The sequence below is a fragment of the Coturnix japonica genome, chromosome 3, assembly GCF_001577835.2.
Source record: "Coturnix japonica isolate 7356 chromosome 3, Coturnix japonica 2.1, whole genome shotgun sequence".
In the NCBI taxonomy this organism is placed as follows: Eukaryota; Metazoa; Chordata; class Aves; order Galliformes; family Phasianidae; genus Coturnix; species Coturnix japonica.
Genome location: NC_029518.1, coordinates 65,457,740 through 65,476,930, shown reverse-complemented (window position 1 = coordinate 65,476,930; position 19,191 = coordinate 65,457,740). Strand labels below are relative to the sequence as shown.

Sequence of the window (19,191 nt, the reverse complement as noted above, 5' to 3'; positions counted from 1 at the left end):
AGGGTAAGAAGATTGGTCATTTTGAAGATTAATAAATAAATAATGAAACTGATAATACTTTATGGCCACAAGTTGCATCAGAGGAGGTTTAGATTAGACATAAGGAAATACTTTTTCTCTTCAAGAGCGGTCAGGCAAAGGAATGGCTGCCCAGGGAGGTGGTGGAGTCACCATCCCTGGCAGTGTTCAAGAGGCATCTGGATGAGGAGCTACGAGATATGGATTAATGGGTTGTGTTAGCAGTGGTAATAGGAGGACAGTTGGACTAGATGATCATGTAGGTCCTTTCCAACCTTGTGATTCTATGATTCTGTGATTCTATAAAAATAGAACCATTCTGGGTATAGTCCCCAAATTGTGCAGCCACCAGTTTTCCCAAGTACCAGATCCCATTTGTAGGGATTCTCAAACACATCTCCCTAAGAGCAGGTATAAAACCTCAGTATAAACTGTGAGGAAAGGGGATCACTTTGCCTTTGTGGTTTTGCAGAGTGGAAGGAACTGAGCATGGCTCATCTTTACTTTTCTGTAGTTACTTATAAAACAGTTGCTCATATACTGACAGGGTGCATATATCATTCAACCTTTCAGAAAAGTGTAGAAATTCATTGTTGAAGGCTTGTTCTGAAATGTGAGGTGAGAAACACTGCAGAGTTATTTTACTTATTACCCTGTTACCCCAAGGATGAAAGAAAAATGGCAGTATGGCCACATCTGAGAATATGAATTTGCAAAGGCTGTTCATTGTTCATGCAGCTCTTCAATGGAAGATTTGTGTATGTATATGTTGATGCAGCGAGTTCTGAGACTTAGTGCAGTGTATTGTGCCATGAGGTTGCATGGCTTGGAACTGAAAACTATCTAATAGATATTTTTCAAAGGAATTTGAAATGAGTGGAAAAGTGTTGTTAAAGATGTTCATTTTGTTCTGCCCTTTGTAAATTTCTTGTGATATTATTATTATTCAAATATCCTCCTTGAGCTATAGCTGACAGAGAGCTGAAAGGAACTTTCCTTGGCTTTTTGATTGGTCTTCCTGGTTTTCATTCATGGATATCTTTATGATTCTCCTGTATTCATTCCTCAAGGTTGTCTCTGCAATTATGATACATTATTGAGGCAATTCAAAATAATATATAGACTTTTTAGCATTTCCTCTCTACTGATGGCTTCCTTGTCCTTTCTCTTTCTTTCTTTCTTTTTTTTCTTTTTTTTTTTTTTTTTTTTTTTCCCTAACAGTGAAATACAGTTTAAAGCAGTTTGTGCTTGTTCAGTGTTGCTCATGTTCTTGGTCAATGCCAGTCCTAGTTTAGTGAAGTACAGCAATGTAGGGCTTTTCATGATTTGTTTAATTTTTATTTTTTTATAGTAAGCTAAAAGGAACAGATAACAAACTAGAAAAACAAAACCAAACAAAAACAAAGCAAACAAACAACAAGAAAAAAAAAACACAGACAATGGTGCAGAAGAAGGCTGGATTTCTTTCTTCTTCATATTATTATAAAAGAGAAGGAACCAGCTTATCTGGATGTCACTCATCACAACTCTGTTTTGATTTCTGCAGGTGGTAGAGGTAAAAGGCTTAACTATGTAGGGCCTGGGGTTTCAAAGGAAATAAATGGTTAGTTGTTCTTTCACTTCATCAAATTCTGATGAGGAGGGAGTAAAACATAACTATTTGGTATCCTGTTCTTTCTGTCCCTCCCTAGCAACCTACAGCATTACCAGACGATAGGAAAATTCTGACCAAAGTACATGGGCTGAAAGGCATGATGTTGAACACTTATGTACTTACTAAGGATGAATATGATCTGCAAATCCTAAATTTTTAAAAGGATTGTAGGATGTTTGCCATCTCTGAAGATGCCTTCATCATTTATACAGATAATCATAATAACCTAGATAAGAATTTTTAAGATACTATTAAATGTCTTCTCTAGAAGAACAAGAATCTTTAATTACACATGTACATCTTAGTAAACCAGTACTAAGTGATATGCTTTGTGTCTTACTTTTGTTGATTATCATTGCAACTTTGTTTCTTTTAATATCCAGCTTCAAGTTACCTACTATGAATCATCCGAAAATAAAGCTGTTACCCAATATTACAACTGACTTCCCAAAACACTTGGAAATAATGAAACAGAAGACTAATGCAACCTGAAGGTAAGAGATCATGAATCTTTTTAGAAATATATCCTCTATTAAATGTAAATCTTGTTGATATTTGATTCTCTCATAAAACAAGGATATGGACAATTGTTGAAAGCTGTGTAGTAAATGATAAGGAAAGTAAGCTTTCAGAAATGTTGAAGGCAGAAATCTGCTTCATAATTCACTATTCTCAATTAGACCAGGCTCTTGAGGTGAAAGCGCAACAACTTAGAGTGATATGTAACACCTTTGGAATGAAAACTGAATTTTTCCCATCTTTTACTGTGTACTGGCTCCTGGAAAACCTTCATCATTTTATGTAAGTCAACAGACACTGGCATTATACACAGGAATAGACAGTAAATTAGCTATACGTTAGAATAGTGAGAGTCTCTTAAGCTTGTAGTTCCTTGTTGACCTTCAGAAGCTTCACAGAAGAATGTGAAAGGCGGAGAGAGGTCTGAACATTGTATTTACTGTAGACTGTTTCAATACCTTATCCTATTTTTCACTGTAAAGAATTTCTTCTTTCCATTGTCTAGCCAAAAAGATTTTAAGCAAGACCTGGGAAGGACATGTGTATTTGCTTAAATCACAAATCACTTTTTATAAAATGTGAACCATCTAATTAATTTTATGTATCAGCATTGTTTTTGTGGTGGCTTTTTTTTTTCTGTTTGATCGTTTACTTGCTTTCCAGAACATTCTTCTGTTTTCCAGTATGTGTTTTCTGTGTTCTAGAATGTCTGTTATACTCCAAATACTTACTTAGTAATCTATTCCTAAACAGAATATTTCTACACTGTCTGCATTTCAGTGCAAGACTTGTGTTTTAAACTGCTTCCAGTATGTTGAAATGCATTATTAGAACTTGAAAACAGAAATATAGATGTGCCGTGATTTAACAAGTGTTCTTAAACTGGTAAAATGTCTGAAGAATAACATCACATTTTCTTATAGAAATCAGCCATCTAATGCTTTGTCCTTTTGGAAAGGAAGAAAAGAATCATCTTAAAGGCTCTCAGTATTCAAGCATTCAAACATTCAAGTATTCATCTACTGTTTTCATTGCATACTGTACAACCAAATTTATCAGCTGAAGGAAATCAAAATTAACAGTATTTGACTCTGACAGATATCACAACTGGAAAACTACTGGCTTTCCTATTCTCACCTGTATGTCACTTGTTGTATGTTTTTGTAATGTCTTTCCTCATAAAATATTGAAATGACATATGTTTGGACAGATTGCCTTAATGTTTCTTTTTACTTTTCAGGACATTCTGACATACTATCCCTCTCTACTATCATACTATATTCTTAACTTATGCTTGGAACTCTAGTTAGCATGATTGAGAGCTGAAAACTAAGTGCAGGAGAGAAAAAAAAAAAAAAAAAAAAAAAAACCTTTACAATACTTATTACAAGGATACCAGCATTCTAAGTTACAGGAACACTAGCCAATATGAGATTAAAATACAGTGAAAACCTTTGCTGATTATAGTGCAAATTTTCTTTATTAATTTAGTAAATTTAATTTATAGGTTTTAGTAATTTTCTACTTAGGTGTCATGCACGTTTTTCATTGTCATAATTCCAAAACATAGAAAGTCTATGACTTTTATTGTCCTGCAAATCAAGGGAAAATTGTTTAAAAATATTTAGGAGAAGTGATTAACTTCTTTCAAGAAAATTCCCTGGGGTCCAAGGAAAGTCTGTCATGAGTAGCTCAGTAATTTGTAACATGTAAAATGCAAAAACCGGTCAATGGAATTGTTTCTATCACTGCTTAGAAAAAGTTGTGCTTTAGCATACATCATGGTATAACTGTGTGTGCGAGTAAATTGATAAGATTCATAAACACTCAGGTCAGAATCTTTGAGGCAGAGGGAGAAAAGTTCAGGTAAAAGTTGGTGTCATTACTACTGCTTGCTCAATGGTGTACACTGCAAAAGCTGACTTTAAGCAAGGTATTGAAGCAGGCTGTTGTGGATAGGGTTCTCAGAAAAATAAAAGCAGTAAAAGCTCCTGACTGTCCCCAAGAGTAGCTGATGTCACTTTGTTCATCAGGGAACCAAGGAGTCTCCTCATGACAGCACAGGTTTTATTAGGATCTACACTCTTTGCAGCCATTTGGCACCTAGACTTTGCATCACTTTGAATCTTGGGAAATTGCTTGAGGGAATGAGGCCTAAGAGTGTTGACTTTTATGACCCTTGTAATAGAGATTATGCATTGTACCTGTTCTTAGCTGTATTAGATGGTCATGTGCTTTTGCTCCTTTCTGCACACTGTGCAGGACTAAGGTCATGCAAAGGTAAATCATAATAAATAAAGGAATCTTAAATAGAAAAGTGTTCTAAGTGAGAATTTTAAAAGGTTTATAATCCCTCAACTACAGTTCCTGCTCTGCATACATTCTCTGTCAGTCTGATCAAGTCTATTTGTGTTCACTTCATCAAACCAGAGGAACAGATCTCAATAAACTTGCTCTTTTTGAAGCATGAAGAAATCAGATAACTGAGAGACATTTGGGACAACTCCCTTGTAAATGAGAATGTTCAGCAAAATACACAGTAAATCTGGCATCCTTTGATTCATATTTTCATTTTCCTTTGTTATTGTACGTACATGTTTCTATAAAGGAGTTCTCTGTTAACAAGTTGCTCAGTAGTATCTATTGTCCAAAGTTATTTGTTTCACCTTTACTCAGCTATCCTGATTGAAAAACATACCTATTGTGCAGATGTAGAAATACTGCTTTCCTAATGGCAATATTTTTATTGATATGTCTTTAAACATTTTGCATGGGAGCATGTAAATGTGTAAATTTTGTTCTTTTGCCCTTAATCTTACAGATTTAATATAGAGAAACACGCTGTTAAAAGAAGGCTCCGTGATCATGTTATCATGTATCTCCAGCATTAAGAGATTGCACAGTGGCAGCAACAGAAACATCAGTTTTCACCCTCTCAAACTTTATTCTGTAGATAACATACTGGAGGAAATTCTATATCATAAGGAGCTGATGTAAGAGACTTTACCAGATACATAAATGATAGTGTGAAACAAAAGCTACTATCAGCTGATGCTAAACTTATTCAGAATGGCAACAATGGCCACAAGAAATAGAAGTCAGAAGACTCATATGTAACAATTTCACAACATTGCCCAGAAAGAAAAGATACAATGAACATGAATTCAACAATATTATCCAGGTTGACCATGCCTCAGGATGTATACATATGTACACAATATTGATTGGCCAAAACAGGATAAAGCAGAATTGATGACTGAGTGAGACATGTGGAATATGCATAAAAATACATAGGAACAGAGTACAAGCTAAATAGGAGCCAAAAAAAAAAAAAAAAAAGGCCAACAGGAGCTTCAATGAGAGCTTGAACATTCATTCAGCTGCAGTTCCTCATTTTAATAACTCTAACATTCTGAGATAGTTTACAGTATGGTTTACAGCTGAATTCTCTATGCAATTCTATGTGCCTGCATCTGTTTTTCATTTGTATGACTGAAGTGTGAGTAACTACGAGTATGCACATTAAATGTTGGGCCACAGTTCTCTTCCTCGGTTGCTTTATTTGTATCATTATCAAATAGTACTTCCTTACATAATTTGTAACCTTTTCATAAACTTCAATAAAATACTGACAAAATGCCAAGTAGCTGGAAGTCGCCACAAATTTTAACCCTGAATCAATTGCAAGTACAAAATATGTACATTTGGTAAAAAAATATAAAAGTTTCTGAAAATAATATGCATGTTCAATCATACACAAAAGTAACAGCACTCTGTTTTATAACAGGCTTCTTCTTTCCTGAAATTCTGTGCTCACTCGTGATTCACCTAACAGCTTCACAAAACTGCACCCCAGGGTGTTCTAAAAATCAGTGACTATAATAACCAAAAATTAAATTAGTGCAGGAAAATGTCTAACTTTTAATTACTGGGGAAAATAATTATAATGAAATCTGAATACTTTTCTATTTCTAAGATGTTTGTTAAACCAACAGTGGTGAAACATCTTAAAAAAGGAAAAAAGAACGTGTTCTGGTTTAACAGTGCGATTTTATTGACTACTGAAGAGCTACTCCTGATTTATACCACAGAGACAAAAATCAGATCCAGTTCCTCTACAGTATTCTTTCTAAGATATCCTGTATGGATAAAAATCTAAGAAGTAAGATTATGGGGATTTATGCATGCACATTTGGCAGCATTTTTATACTTATTGGTCTGGCAGATATTACTTGCATTTGGTGCCTTTTTGCTAAAGAGTCAAATTATTTGCCGTATGAATAAGTATTTGATAGCAGATCAGAAAAAGACAAGGCACAAGGTATGAGTTTGCAGATGCCATAAAATGACTAAAAGGCCAATTTATCCCTGGTGCAACATCACTGAAGTCAATGAATTTGATCTTTATGTTGAAAATCCAATTTCACACCTAAATAGATTATATATATCAGAATTGTGTTGGTTTGTTTTGTTTTGATTAGCACTAGCTCTTGTAGGAATACTGTGTAGAATTAGATACTCACATGTAACTTTTACACATGCAATACGGCTGGCTTGTGCTGTGTTTTTTTCATAAATATGTCACCCCAGCTCATATTAAGGAAGTTCCAACACCCATGCATATTCTATAAAACTGATGATAAGTAGTCCCATTATCAGATATTGTGAATTTAGATGATATACAACATTTGAGCTAGACTGAGCTCAGACATATAAAAAAATTAAATAAAAAAAAAATTTTAAAAATGAAGCAAAAACATGAAGTGGGGAGAAAATATAGTTCTGAAAATGGAATAACCACTGGATAAACAAAACAAAGTGGGAAAGACTGGACTGAGCCATTAGAAAACAAAAGTGCACAGTCAAGGGAGGTAGGAGAGAGCTAGAAAATGTGCAAGCAGGAAAAAAAGTAATTAAAAAATCGTATTCCTTTTACTGTCTTAAGGAATGTTTAAATTCTGCCCGTGCTGAAGCAATTGATGTTCAGTAGACGCTGCAGAGGAAGAGGAGCCGTTCTACTGTTGGCCAACAGAGGCGTGAGGATATAGATAGCGTTGTGCACCACTGGGAGGCACAGCATGTTTCCCAGTGTGTGGGTTGGACTCGATGATCTCTGGAGGTCCCTTCCAACTCCTACAATTCTGTGACTCTGCGACTGCAGCAGCTGCAAAAAGCTAGAGGAAGAACTCTTTGGCCAGTGCGTTCTTCTGAGATAAGGGAATATGGTGTGTATGGTGCTGCCATTACTGACAACTGACCCTGGGCCAGACCCCATCCAGAATGGACCCCATCTGGAGAGACACAGTCATGGATGCCATGGAGTCTACTCTCTGCATCACATTGCTTATATACCAGCAATGGCTTCTGCACAGGCTCATCCCATACACCCAATAATGCAACCCCATGCGTGCATGCCCCTTCCCACTCCCAAAGTCTTCCCTTGCATAGACTGTGTCATCCACGGGGATCTCAGCAAGACATTTCATCACATCCCCATTCCATGGTTCTGCTTCAGCTGCTTCGGCTGTTGTTATCTAGCAATTCTTGTGTAATTGCTCAGGCCCGTCCCCCAGCTGACCTTGTTCCACAACAAGTGCAGAAGACTGAAGGAACAAGGATATGCAAGTAGGCAGAAGGAACACATTTTAGTGACAAAGTCACAAGCTAAGAGGTACACTGATGAGCCAAAATCAAGAAGGGAAATGCACGAAGAAAGGAAGTGTTCAGTCTTTTCATTTTTGTAGCTATGCCCTCTGTCAGAGCAGAAGCTACGAGAAGCTGCAGGACACCATTCTCTTTTACAGGCTCTTAATCTCAAATGCTCCTACTCAGAATATCTTTGTCTTCTTTCTTGATTAAATATTCCCTAAGTTTCAGCATTCAATTTAGCTGTCCAAACCCAAGCAAATGTCCATATTCCCTTTATAGTAAGAGGAGAGAAAAAGGAACTTCCAAGGGGTGATTGACTAAAACATGATTTATCAAAAGGTTTTGGGAAATCCGTGGTGATCATACCAATAATATCAGATTAACAAATATGTCTTCAGACTTCTGTAAAGAAGTACAGTAGAAGTGTGAGGAATGTCTTCCAGTGGCAGGATCAGAATCAGAATCTGCTATTTACTATTATTTCAAGCAATTTATTGCCTTGGAGTCACCCTGTATTCTCAAGTGTTCCCTGAGACTTCACATGTGCAACTTCTGCCCATCCAAAGAAATTTAATCAACAGTTTGAACAACACAAGTTCATCTAACCTCTAAGTTAGTCATTTCATGATTTCCCATTTACAGCTTACATCTGAATTAGTCATTTAGCAGATTTCTAATTTGTTCTCATTTAAAAAATTATAGTGAATATCTTTAATCCACCACGTATCAAGCTTGGAATTTCGTTTCCTAATGTGGAACTCTTCTTATTTATTATTTTGCATTTCCTCCATGGCCCTCTGCTGATATCATTCTCATTGTTAACTAGTGTTTGTCTAACCTGGGGGTCATACCTGTATTGGTGTTGGTCCTGACTACATCTCAACTGATTCACTATCTGTATCTTCCTTACCTGATCTATTTGCATGAAGCATTTGATTTACTAACCCAGTTGTGCAATGATGCAAATAAAATTTTGAAATGTTTACTTTTATCCCTGCACTTACTGACTCCTCTGCTTCTTCTAATTAGTTCCTTCTGCTATTTTTTGGATGATTATAGCCTCTCAGTATCCCGATCTAGGTGACTGTTTCTGTAACATAGTCTTGCATATAGTAATACAGAATTCCTTTTTGTTTGCAGCAGACATTTGATGTTGCTTACATAAAAGGTGGGGATCTCTGCAGGAGAATTATCCTATACCTGGGAACATACCCGTCTGTAAATGCTCTGGAGTTCCATTTATGTCGTTATAATTGTTTGGAATCTTCCCAACCCTCCTTCCCCCCCCCCCCAAAAAAAACACTGAAAAAAAATCTTGAAAACAGAAAATAGGCAAAGTGTATGAAAAATGTGTAATTAGCAGGAAAATTAACTTAATGCTGAAAGGCAACAGGTGCCTAATTGAGCATCCAGGCAATCTCTTCATTTTTACATCTTTTTGGGTTTTTTCCACGTTTACTGACAGATGAGAGCTAATGATGATACTGATGAAAAAGAATCAGTTAAAAATTCTGAGGAAATCCCATGAATAAGCAAGAAACAGCCAAAAGACCAGCAAGCCGGCTCTCAGAAGCAGAGAAAGCTCTACGTTAATAAGCAACAACAACAAAAAAAAAAGAAAAAAAAAGAAAAAAATAAAAAAATAAAAAAAAAAGAAGAGAAAGGCACCATCTGGCTTTGCCCTTCCCACAGAAATGTCAGGCTTTTGACTTGCTCTGGAAGTGTCCAGAAGCCACACATCAGGACTGGGAGACTCAGAAGTGGGATCCTGGGGAATGCTCTTTCAAGTGAGCAGCTTTCCAAGGTAAAGCATTATTCTTTCATTATCTCCAATGTTTCAGAACCATATTCCTACTCAAAAATGAGCTAGATGTTTGTAGAGGCAGCTGCTCTTGTCTCATGACATGTTTGAGAGAGTGTTTTCTCAAATCTTCCAGTTACTTTCTCCTATTTCACACTCCTTTCCTCCCAATCCTTGAAAAGCACAAGCACTTTGCTCACATGAAGGATTCTTATTTCAGCAATGTTTCTAAAGGAGAGATACGCAGTTTTAGACTTGAATCAATGCCCATTTTTTTAAGCCAGCCAAAACATGTATAGCTGTTGCACTTCTTCCACACCCCAAGTTTTGCATTCTTAACAAAGTACTTTTATTTAGCATGTAATGATTTCAGAGCTGTTAAATCTTTACATTATCCCAATGACATGTCAATTAAGAGAGGCATTTTATACAGATTACAAAGATTTGTCTGAGGTGGCCACAGCTTTGTTAAAGCTGTTTTGTGGACATCTTCATAATTAATGGAAAAATCATTAGGAATTCAGTCTTTATTAACCCCTGTAGCTGCAGGGGCCCATTTCATCTTAATTGCATTCATTTGGCACTGGCAGTATTATACAGCATAATCACTAATAAATGATCTTTTAATTTGTACCAATCAAGAGAGCTTGCTTTCATGCCAATATTCCTGTTTCTTTGATGTTGACCTGTCTTGATTTTTGATCATTTGAACTTAAGATGATTTACTGGAAAATCAATATCAATACCAAATCTACCGTATGCATACATCTGAGGTTAAGCTCAATTTGACTGTATTTTGTTTGAAATAAGTAATGCTTGATTATCTATTCAGATTTTATGAAATAATCAGGTTGGGAAATCTAGTACTGTATTCTTATTCAAAGGCAAATAATTAGAAACTGTAGGAAAACTGCAGAGCTGGGACAGCGTTAGAAGTAACACTTCAGATCTCACTAATTAACCAACTTTGTCTGTAATCTCCTACACTACTCTACCAATACAGTAATACACTATTACCCATTTAGCAGGGCCAGTGGGGGCTTTGGTTACAATTGTTAATAAGAAAAAAATCTGAGACTGTTTCTCTCATTATACCCCCTGTCAGCACCATCTCCACAGTATAAAATAGCCATCATTGTTCTGTTGGTCAGTTAACCAGAAGCCAGACTACTGTAAAAAAAACTCTTTACAGCTAATTGAAAATGACTGAAACATTCCCTTATCAACCAGTTACTTTGTGTTATTTGAAGAAAAAGTAAATGTTGGTGATGGAGGGCAAACATAGAGTTCAGTCTTTTTAATTAATACCCCCTACTACTAGAATTACTGACTAAGCTAAACATTAAAAAAAAGTCCCTTAGAGTGATTACTTCAACCTCTTGGTTATAAATTAGAAGGAAAAATAAAACATTAAAAAAAAAAATAAAAATATATCTTTCCTAATATAGCACTCACAACTTAAGTACAGAATTAATTTATAGAGCATTTACAAGTAAATCTGTTAATTACCATGAGCAGTATTGTCCTTGTCTGAACTATTACTGTGCTGTTGCGCTGTGATACAGCTCCACTCCTGGTTATGAAATAAATAAAGAGCTTAGATTGTTCTGAGGTTGGAGAGAGCAAGCTGGACCACTGCAGCTGCATCACAGTAGGCACTGGAGTGTTTTGCTGTTGTGTCACTGCTTTCTCACTCAGCCCTTATCATTTTAACTGCAGATAGGTCACTGACCTCTTTTCTTATGTCTTTGGTAATCTCAGGCTACGGGGCCTGAAACCTCTGCTCCAAAAGGGAAATAAAATCGAGTGTGGGCATATGTGCAAGTTAGATGGCATTTCATTTTATGTCTCTTCAAGTTTCAATGCAAACATTATCGATGCACAACAAGGATAAACAGGATTAAATGGGTTATATCCAGTTGTTAACCAAATGAAACAGTACCAGCACTGCCACGCAGTGATATTGAGAGACTTCACAGGTTTGGGGGACAAAGAGGGACACAGAAAAAGCTCTACTCAGAAACTACAAGCACAAAAATGCTTTTGTTAAACTTGATTTCCCATTAGTTCTATGACATTATCAAAATGTCCCAAACAAACATTTTCATACCTAAACACATTCAAAATTAATAATGACTGTCCTTGATGTAGAACACCTACTCAGTTGCTGTAGGACTTTCTTCTAGGAGTTCTATATTGTCATCTGTCCAAAAAGATGGACCAACATTCTCAGCTACAAAATTATACTGTGGATACTTATTTGGGAATTGACAGATGGAGACTTACAATAGCCGCTTAAAATTCTTACAACTTCCTTCTGGAAATTCCGGATGGGTGAATGGGTTGACTGAGACCTGACAAAGTGAGTTTTATGTGAAGGTTCCAGAAAAACTTCTTGCTTTGTCCCTGTACAAGATGTCAATAGTCACTCCAATAGTTATTACTATTAGAAATAGCTCAATTTTTTAAACTAAAATAATGGAGTGTGGGGGGGGGGAGTAAATTGTCTATAGTAGTAAGTGTCACAATTCAAGATTACTGACATCTTCTTTGGGCAGTTCTTAGATTCCCCTCTCTTCAAAATTTTTAGCTTGTTCTACTGAAAGCTTTAATTTCCCTTTCATGGTGCAGAAATCTTTTTAAAATTAGTGCACTATTGATTCTGTTCTAGTCCATCATTACACAACAGTGTTTATCTACCTGCTTCATTGTTTCTGGACCCCGAAGATCTGATTTCTCCAGTTGTCTGGTAGTGTTCTCATTTACTTTTAACATCTTATTCTAAATGTTATAACATCACGTTTCTGTCTTTGAATACTCATCTCTGAAAATCCCAGAGCATTTCAGAATATATTGCTTAATAATATTGCTACTATTTTAATGGGTGTTGCTCAATAACATAAATTTTAGAAGTTCCCTTCCTTGCTGAAAAAATCTTTGAGTTAAACAGTAAATTAAGTAGTGCATATCACTGCATAGTTTACACTTTATAAACAATCTTGTTGCAAGGACTACACAAACACAGAGTTTCCTTGGTTGTTAAAGGGAAAAACGTTGGTTTTGTCCACCAGCCTGTGCTTCTATTACTTGACTGCAGTTCGTACAGACCATCCACTGCACATCCCATCAGAATGCCGCCAGTCTTTTTTGACTCGTGGCCTCACTAGCCAAGATGATTTTTTGCATGTTTATTATTCTCATCATGGATGAGCACGTCTGTCTGCTCTAAATTTGTTCTCCTTTAATTCTCATTTATGTTCCTCTTGTCCTATCTTCCTGTGCCCGTCTGAAAGTAGAAGATCATGTTGACATTATCTGTTCCATTTAAAATTTTAAATACTTCAATTAAATCTTCTCTTAAGTGATTTTTCTTTCTAGACTTCATAGATTTAGATGTTCAGCTTGTCCTCAGAACTTATGCTTTCAACCTTGCCACCTTTTCAAGAGCACTAATATCACATCTATAACATTTATCACAGGTAACATTGTGCGGCTTGAATGTTGTCTCTAACTTTCTTAAACATATATTCTGTTGCCCTGGCTAACTGTTCCAGATAGCACGTCTTTGAAATCACTTTTAAAATGTTACTGTCAAAGTCACCTGCATCAATTATGTTCTATTCAGCTTTAAATTTGCTTTACGTGTCTGAGAACAGAGCTTGGCTTTGTTGTATGTTTGTTTGTTTTTTAATAATGTTAGACCTTATAATCACGTAAATACCCTTTTAGTGGTCGAAGAAATTTTTTTTTTTTTTTTAATTTAACTTCAGTGTTATTCATTACTATTTATCCTTTATATTTGAACTTATGTTTCTTGATGTGCTTTATTTTTATAGAAATCTACCAAGTTTTAATTTGTGGATCTTAGAAAGGTAGTGACATACCTTCACATTCTTCCTATCCTATTTCTAATTCAGATACAGATCCCTCAGTAAAGTACTGCTACAGGCACCTTTTCTGATTTTATAGCAAATTGTTTATGCAGAATGTCATTTGTAAAAATACTGTAATAAATTAGAGGGCTTATTACTGAGTGCTATTTCCATTTCAATATCCAACCAGCAGAGAACTGCTTAATTTCTATAGTATAGGAAAGAATCAGAAAGAGCATGGAAATTATCCAAGGACAGCAACATGTGGAGAAAATACCAAACAGCACATATCATAGTTGTTTTTTTTTTTTCCTTTCAGTGTGCTTTCCTAATTATGAGCACATTCCTCAGATGTTTCTATCTTTTTTTTCTTCCACTAATGAAGAAAATCATACCTGAAGTGTGTGCATGTCCTGGAAGACCTTGTAAGGACTGGAATCTGAAACCTTCTTCATCTGGAACTTCTACAGTCTGGTTTTCCACTACATCAGTGCAAGCAAATTACCAGTAAGTTGAGGACATATAGTTCTATAGTTCTCAGAGGAGTTATCTCTGTCAGGGTCTTGTGCCTCAGGAATAGTTAATGGAGAAGAATTTGAGGGATAGAAAAATGAGGAAGGAAGACAGTGAGCCAGGAAGAGGGAATTTTGCACTGTCAGACGTGACTTTAGTGAGAGACTGTGAGGAGATGGAATGTAAAAAGTCATGGGAAATAGTGCGGCTGATGTAGCCATGGAGTGATGGTGCAGTGGAGTTTAAGGTGAGTGAAAAATGCTCAGGGACATTCATACACCTATGGAGAACCTCAGACACAATTTGGAGGAATCCTGAGTGTCAATAATAGATTTCTGGTAATGTGGGCTGGTTGATAACTAAATCTGGTGGCCTTCATTTTCACAGCATCCTGCAAAGCACAGGGTCAGTCTGTCAACCCCATCACCACAGTTTCTCTGTGGAAAAGCAAAATTCTCAGTCTCTCATTTTGGTGTTGATCAGTAAAGTAGATTTAATGGAGGCTAGAATCCATCCCCTGAAGTGTGTGGTTTATTGTCAGGTGTATTATTTGCCTGCAAAATAGGTAAAATATTTGGTTTTCCATTATATTTGTGATACTCTGCAATACACAAGAAATCTGTCTGCAAGACACAAGAAAGATTTGTTTAGAAGATGCAATGGCGTGATTTGGAATAGTCTTTTAAAAATGGGTTTTAAAAAAGGAATCTTTTCTTACAACTAGCCTTCACAGTGTGCTCTTGGGCAACCTTTTTGGCATTGTGCTGTCAGTGTACTTGATTTGCTATCTGCATGTGATGTTATGTGCCATACTGTCACAACTTAGGAAAAAGCAGTAAATTGAAGTTGAGTCCTCATTGGAATGAAACTCCCATTTTAAAAAGAAATTCAGATCTATTCAGTTTGACCTTGGAACTTGAATTAAATCTTTAGAAACTCAACTTTCTCGGGGGAAGTATGAGGTTTGTATGTGTCTGGATATATTAAAAACTCATACAGCTCTGGTATAATGTATATGCCAGGGTGGTTAATTTCTAATTAAGAGGACAATGAGAAAATCAAAAGGTTTCACCTGAACTAATTTTCACTGAGTTAATTTGTTATACTCAAGGCTGGTTTATAAGCATTTAACAATCCATTAAAAAAAAAAAAAACAAAAAAAAAAAAAAACAGTATTAAGAGCTCAGTTGTGATTTTTACTGAAACATTTTTTTTAAGTTGGCTTTTAACTTAATTTCTGAAATTCATTTTTACAGTTTGGGGTGATATAATAAAAATGCACATAAGTATAAGCCGTATTCCATATTTGTATTGTAATAGGCAGCATTTTATGTATGGGTCTGTATGCACAGTCAACAAATCATCCAGAAAGAAAAATCAAGTGGATGTGGTTATTGAACGTGAGGATAGCATTTACCTGCTTGAAATTTGATGCATATAATACATAAGGGGATGTCCTTGCTTCAGTCATAAAACTAATCCATTTGGATTGTCAAGTCGAGGAGTCAGACACAATAGGTTTTTGCAAGACTACAGCAGTTACAGCCTAGAAGTAACAGAGCAGCACCCATATGGAAATCAATGCCAGAGTCTTTGCTTCTGCCCTACTTGCAGCAGAGTTAGACAATAACTCAATCCTCTCTCAGAACTGGGAAAATAAATTTGCCCTGCTCCCATGCAGAGGCAACACCTGAGGTTTCTGAAATGGCCAAATGTTTTGCTCCTTCTCTCTATCATTGATGCAGAAATGGTGACTTATCTTCATTAAATCTGCATGCAACAAATCAATAAGAAGTTGGGGTGCTTGTTTGTCAAAGTAACGGAATCATTTTGGCATGCTGTTAAGATGTTGATGACTCATTTTAGTGTGACTTCACGAGCTGCCAAAAAATACTGCTAAGCAAACCTAAGCCTGGCTAAAGCGGAAATGATAGGTACACTGTGACCTGGATGTCAGAGTAAAATAGAAGGAAAATAAAAATCCCTTGGTGCAAACCATTCCTTGCCTTGCAGCAAGACATGGTTTTTAGGCTTAACTACACTTTATGTCTGTTTTCCAGGGGAAAAACATGGCCCAGAACAGTTTTCTCACAGTAAGGAATGTGGAAGGTTAACCCCAGATGTGCCTCCATCTCTACAAAGTAGCAGATGGCAAAGGTGATGTTTGTAATATGCAACACTCTTCAAGCATTGTCTGTTTGTGCCTCAGACTGGAGGAACTCATCAGAGCAGAGAAGCTACCCATGAATACTGGGCAACTGAGTAGGACAAGGCAGAAAAGAATGGTCCAGAGCAGGACACACAGCATATCTATAGTACAGCAGCCTAGAAAAACACTTCCTGATGGTGGCTTTTGGGGAACTTCTAATTTTTGGCTTCTAGGCATACTGTGAGGGAGGAAACAAAATTCTTCATACTTCTATGGTGTCCCACTCATCACATGGTGCTGAGCAACACACTGTGAACACAGATTCTTCTGCTAATGTACAGAGCAGCAGCAGCATAACTAGTATCATGGTCAGATGCATAATTCAGATAACTTCCACAAATCTTCACCTCTCCTGAGCATGGAGTGAGTTCAGCATTCACAGCCTCTCTGCCTTTGATGCCAAAAGAGCATCACTGTATGCTAATTGCAGCACTGTTTTTCTTGCAAGGACTTTTTCCATCAGCCTCAAAGACAAAACATCAGACGCTTCACTGAACCAGGGCACCTGCAAGCTGCACTCTCTGACTACTCCCAAACTAAACTTGTGCTCCTGAGTTACTTCCCTCTTAAGAGAAATATATGCACATTAAAATGATAATATGCACAAAAATGTGTGAATGGCAACATGTGAGGTACTCTGGGAAAAAAGGTATTATTATTCTTTGTACAAATTATCTGTGTGTTTTGTTTCACAACAACAGATACAGGAGTAAAGTATTTTATGAAGCACAACAGAAGTCCAGTAACTAATGCATCTCCCTGAAAAGTTATTATCATATGATAATTTTTCCAAATGTAATTAGCATTTTTTTCGTATGGATAATTCATCTGTTTTCTTTCATACTCTTCTAGCTCTGGGTTGAGAAGTGTCAACTTGTGAGAGCGGGGAAAAGACATAATCAAGTGATATTCTTGATTGTAAGCTTCATCTAGTCAGTAGGGACAGTTTCAAGCTTTTGTTACTTGCAGAAGAATGAAAAAACAAATAGTAAAACAACCATTAATTTTGGAGGAGAGAAAAGTCAGAAGGGGGCAGGGTATGGCACTAACAGTTGGAGTCTTTGTTTACTGAAACAAATGTTAACACCAGACTACAGATAAAACTTTATGTATTATTAAAGAATATGTTTTGCTGTTGGAAAAATGTAATGCGAACTGGAATCATTTATTCAAACTGGTAATTCTTTTCATGTTGTCACATTACAAAAAGTCTTGACTTGTCTTGTGTCTGACGAAAAATATAAAACGCTGTGGTAAAGGCAGCTAATAAGAAGGACTGCATTTCCTTAGTCTGAAAGCCACTGTAGAAATAAATTATAAAAGAAAAAAAAAAAAAAGAAAAAAGAAAAGAAAAAAGGAAAGGAAGAAAAAAAACACCACATAATTTGATGGGAAAAGAGAAGGGAAAGGGAAAAAAGCAAAGATATTCTGATAGGTCATTTTTTTTTTCATACATGAGCATTTAGTCTACAGTAATCTACCAGGACTGTCAAATTTGATTGAAAGATAATGCAAGATTTTTTTCTTGCCACAATTTATAGCATGTATCCATTAGGAATAATTATGGTTGCATGATTTTGCTAGCTGTTATCTCTACAAGTGTTACTAATGGTTTTATCAATTACTCCCTGTCCAATAACTGCATGGTTGTAACCTAATTTAAAGACACTCTATCACTAGGCTGATTTGTGTAGTAGTAAATGACAGCATTTGAGACACCAGCCAAACGACTCACTTCAGTGACTTAGTTAGTCTCTAATAATTAACAATTAGTAGGTGCCTAGGAAAAACTCAAGAGACCAGAGTTCCCATGTTTCCCTTTCTAATCTAAATAAAAGAGGGTACCAAATATATCTCAGTAAGTATAAACCTGTAAAAAACCTCTTCTTCTGTGGCTTATAAAAAATGAGTTTTTATAAAGGTTAACATTTGAGGAATAGAAATGAACCAGACTTCAGAATACACAGATGTGAGACTGTGTGTACTGAAGACCTAAGAAGGACATATAGAACTATACTTTGTGACTTCACTGTTCATGCTATAATTCAAAAGCAAAGCCAGGGCACTAAAAGGGGAATAGCAGTGGCAAAATTGTGCTATTTTCTTGAATTTTAGTGAAAAATGCTGGATGTGCAAAAAGGAGCTCTTCATTACAGATCATTAGTGAGGTCTTATGTACAGCTCAGAAAGGTATTCCCTGCACTGAACAGACTGAAAAGAATATTGAAGTCTATTTTAAATGACTGTAAAAGATGGTACTCCTCCAAGCATGTTATCTCTGAGGATTTTAAAGAACTTTTCCATCAGAATCATCTCACTTCCTAAACAAGACTTTGAACTTTAGGTTTAAAGTATGAACTTGTACGCTGCAAATACCTATTCTTTGTAGATACAAAGACATGTAAAAGAATAGTGAGAAAAGAGGGGCTGAGGTTTTTGCAATGCAGTCCTTTGCACAGTCCATTAGGATATTTGAATTTAGCCTGATGGGGCAAAATTGCCTGGAATAATTCATCATTTGTGTTATTGTGTCAGATCTCAGTACATCACCCCTTTCAGATCATCCAGGATCCTGAAGTAACAGTCTTCCCCTAGGAGCCTTCAGGGTTATCTGTTTATAAAGTGCTGCACTTTTCCCACTCAACAGTTTGATGACACTTTGAGGCTTACATGTGAAACCAATATCTGCCATGAAGCTTGCACAGTCTTCATAGGAACATAGGAGATGCCAGACTGGATTAGATCAGCGATCCATCCAGTGTTGTGCCCTGTCTCTGACAGATGCCAAATCCTGACTGCCTTAAAGAAAGGTGCAAGCAACGTTGTCAGAAAATAAATAAATAAGTAAATAAATAAGAAAAAAAGAAGAAGAAGAAGAAAAAGAAAGAAAAAGAAAAAGAAAAAGAAAAAGAAAAAGAAAAAGAAAAAGAAAAAGAAAAAGAAAAAGAAAAAGAAA

At 36.2% G+C, this 19,191-nt stretch overlaps 1 long non-coding RNA gene across 1 annotated transcript; it reads left to right on the top strand.

Annotated features, from left to right (window-relative positions):
- Nucleotides 1-9,450: 9,450 nt before the first annotated feature.
- On the top strand, nucleotides 9,451-16,183 carry LOC107311916. The gene is made up of 3 exons (XR_001554296.2): nucleotides 9,451-9,644; nucleotides 13,899-14,020; nucleotides 16,087-16,183. It is a non-coding gene; the product is annotated as an uncharacterized LOC107311916 (long non-coding RNA).
- The last annotated feature ends 3,008 nt before the right edge of the window (nucleotides 16,184-19,191 follow it).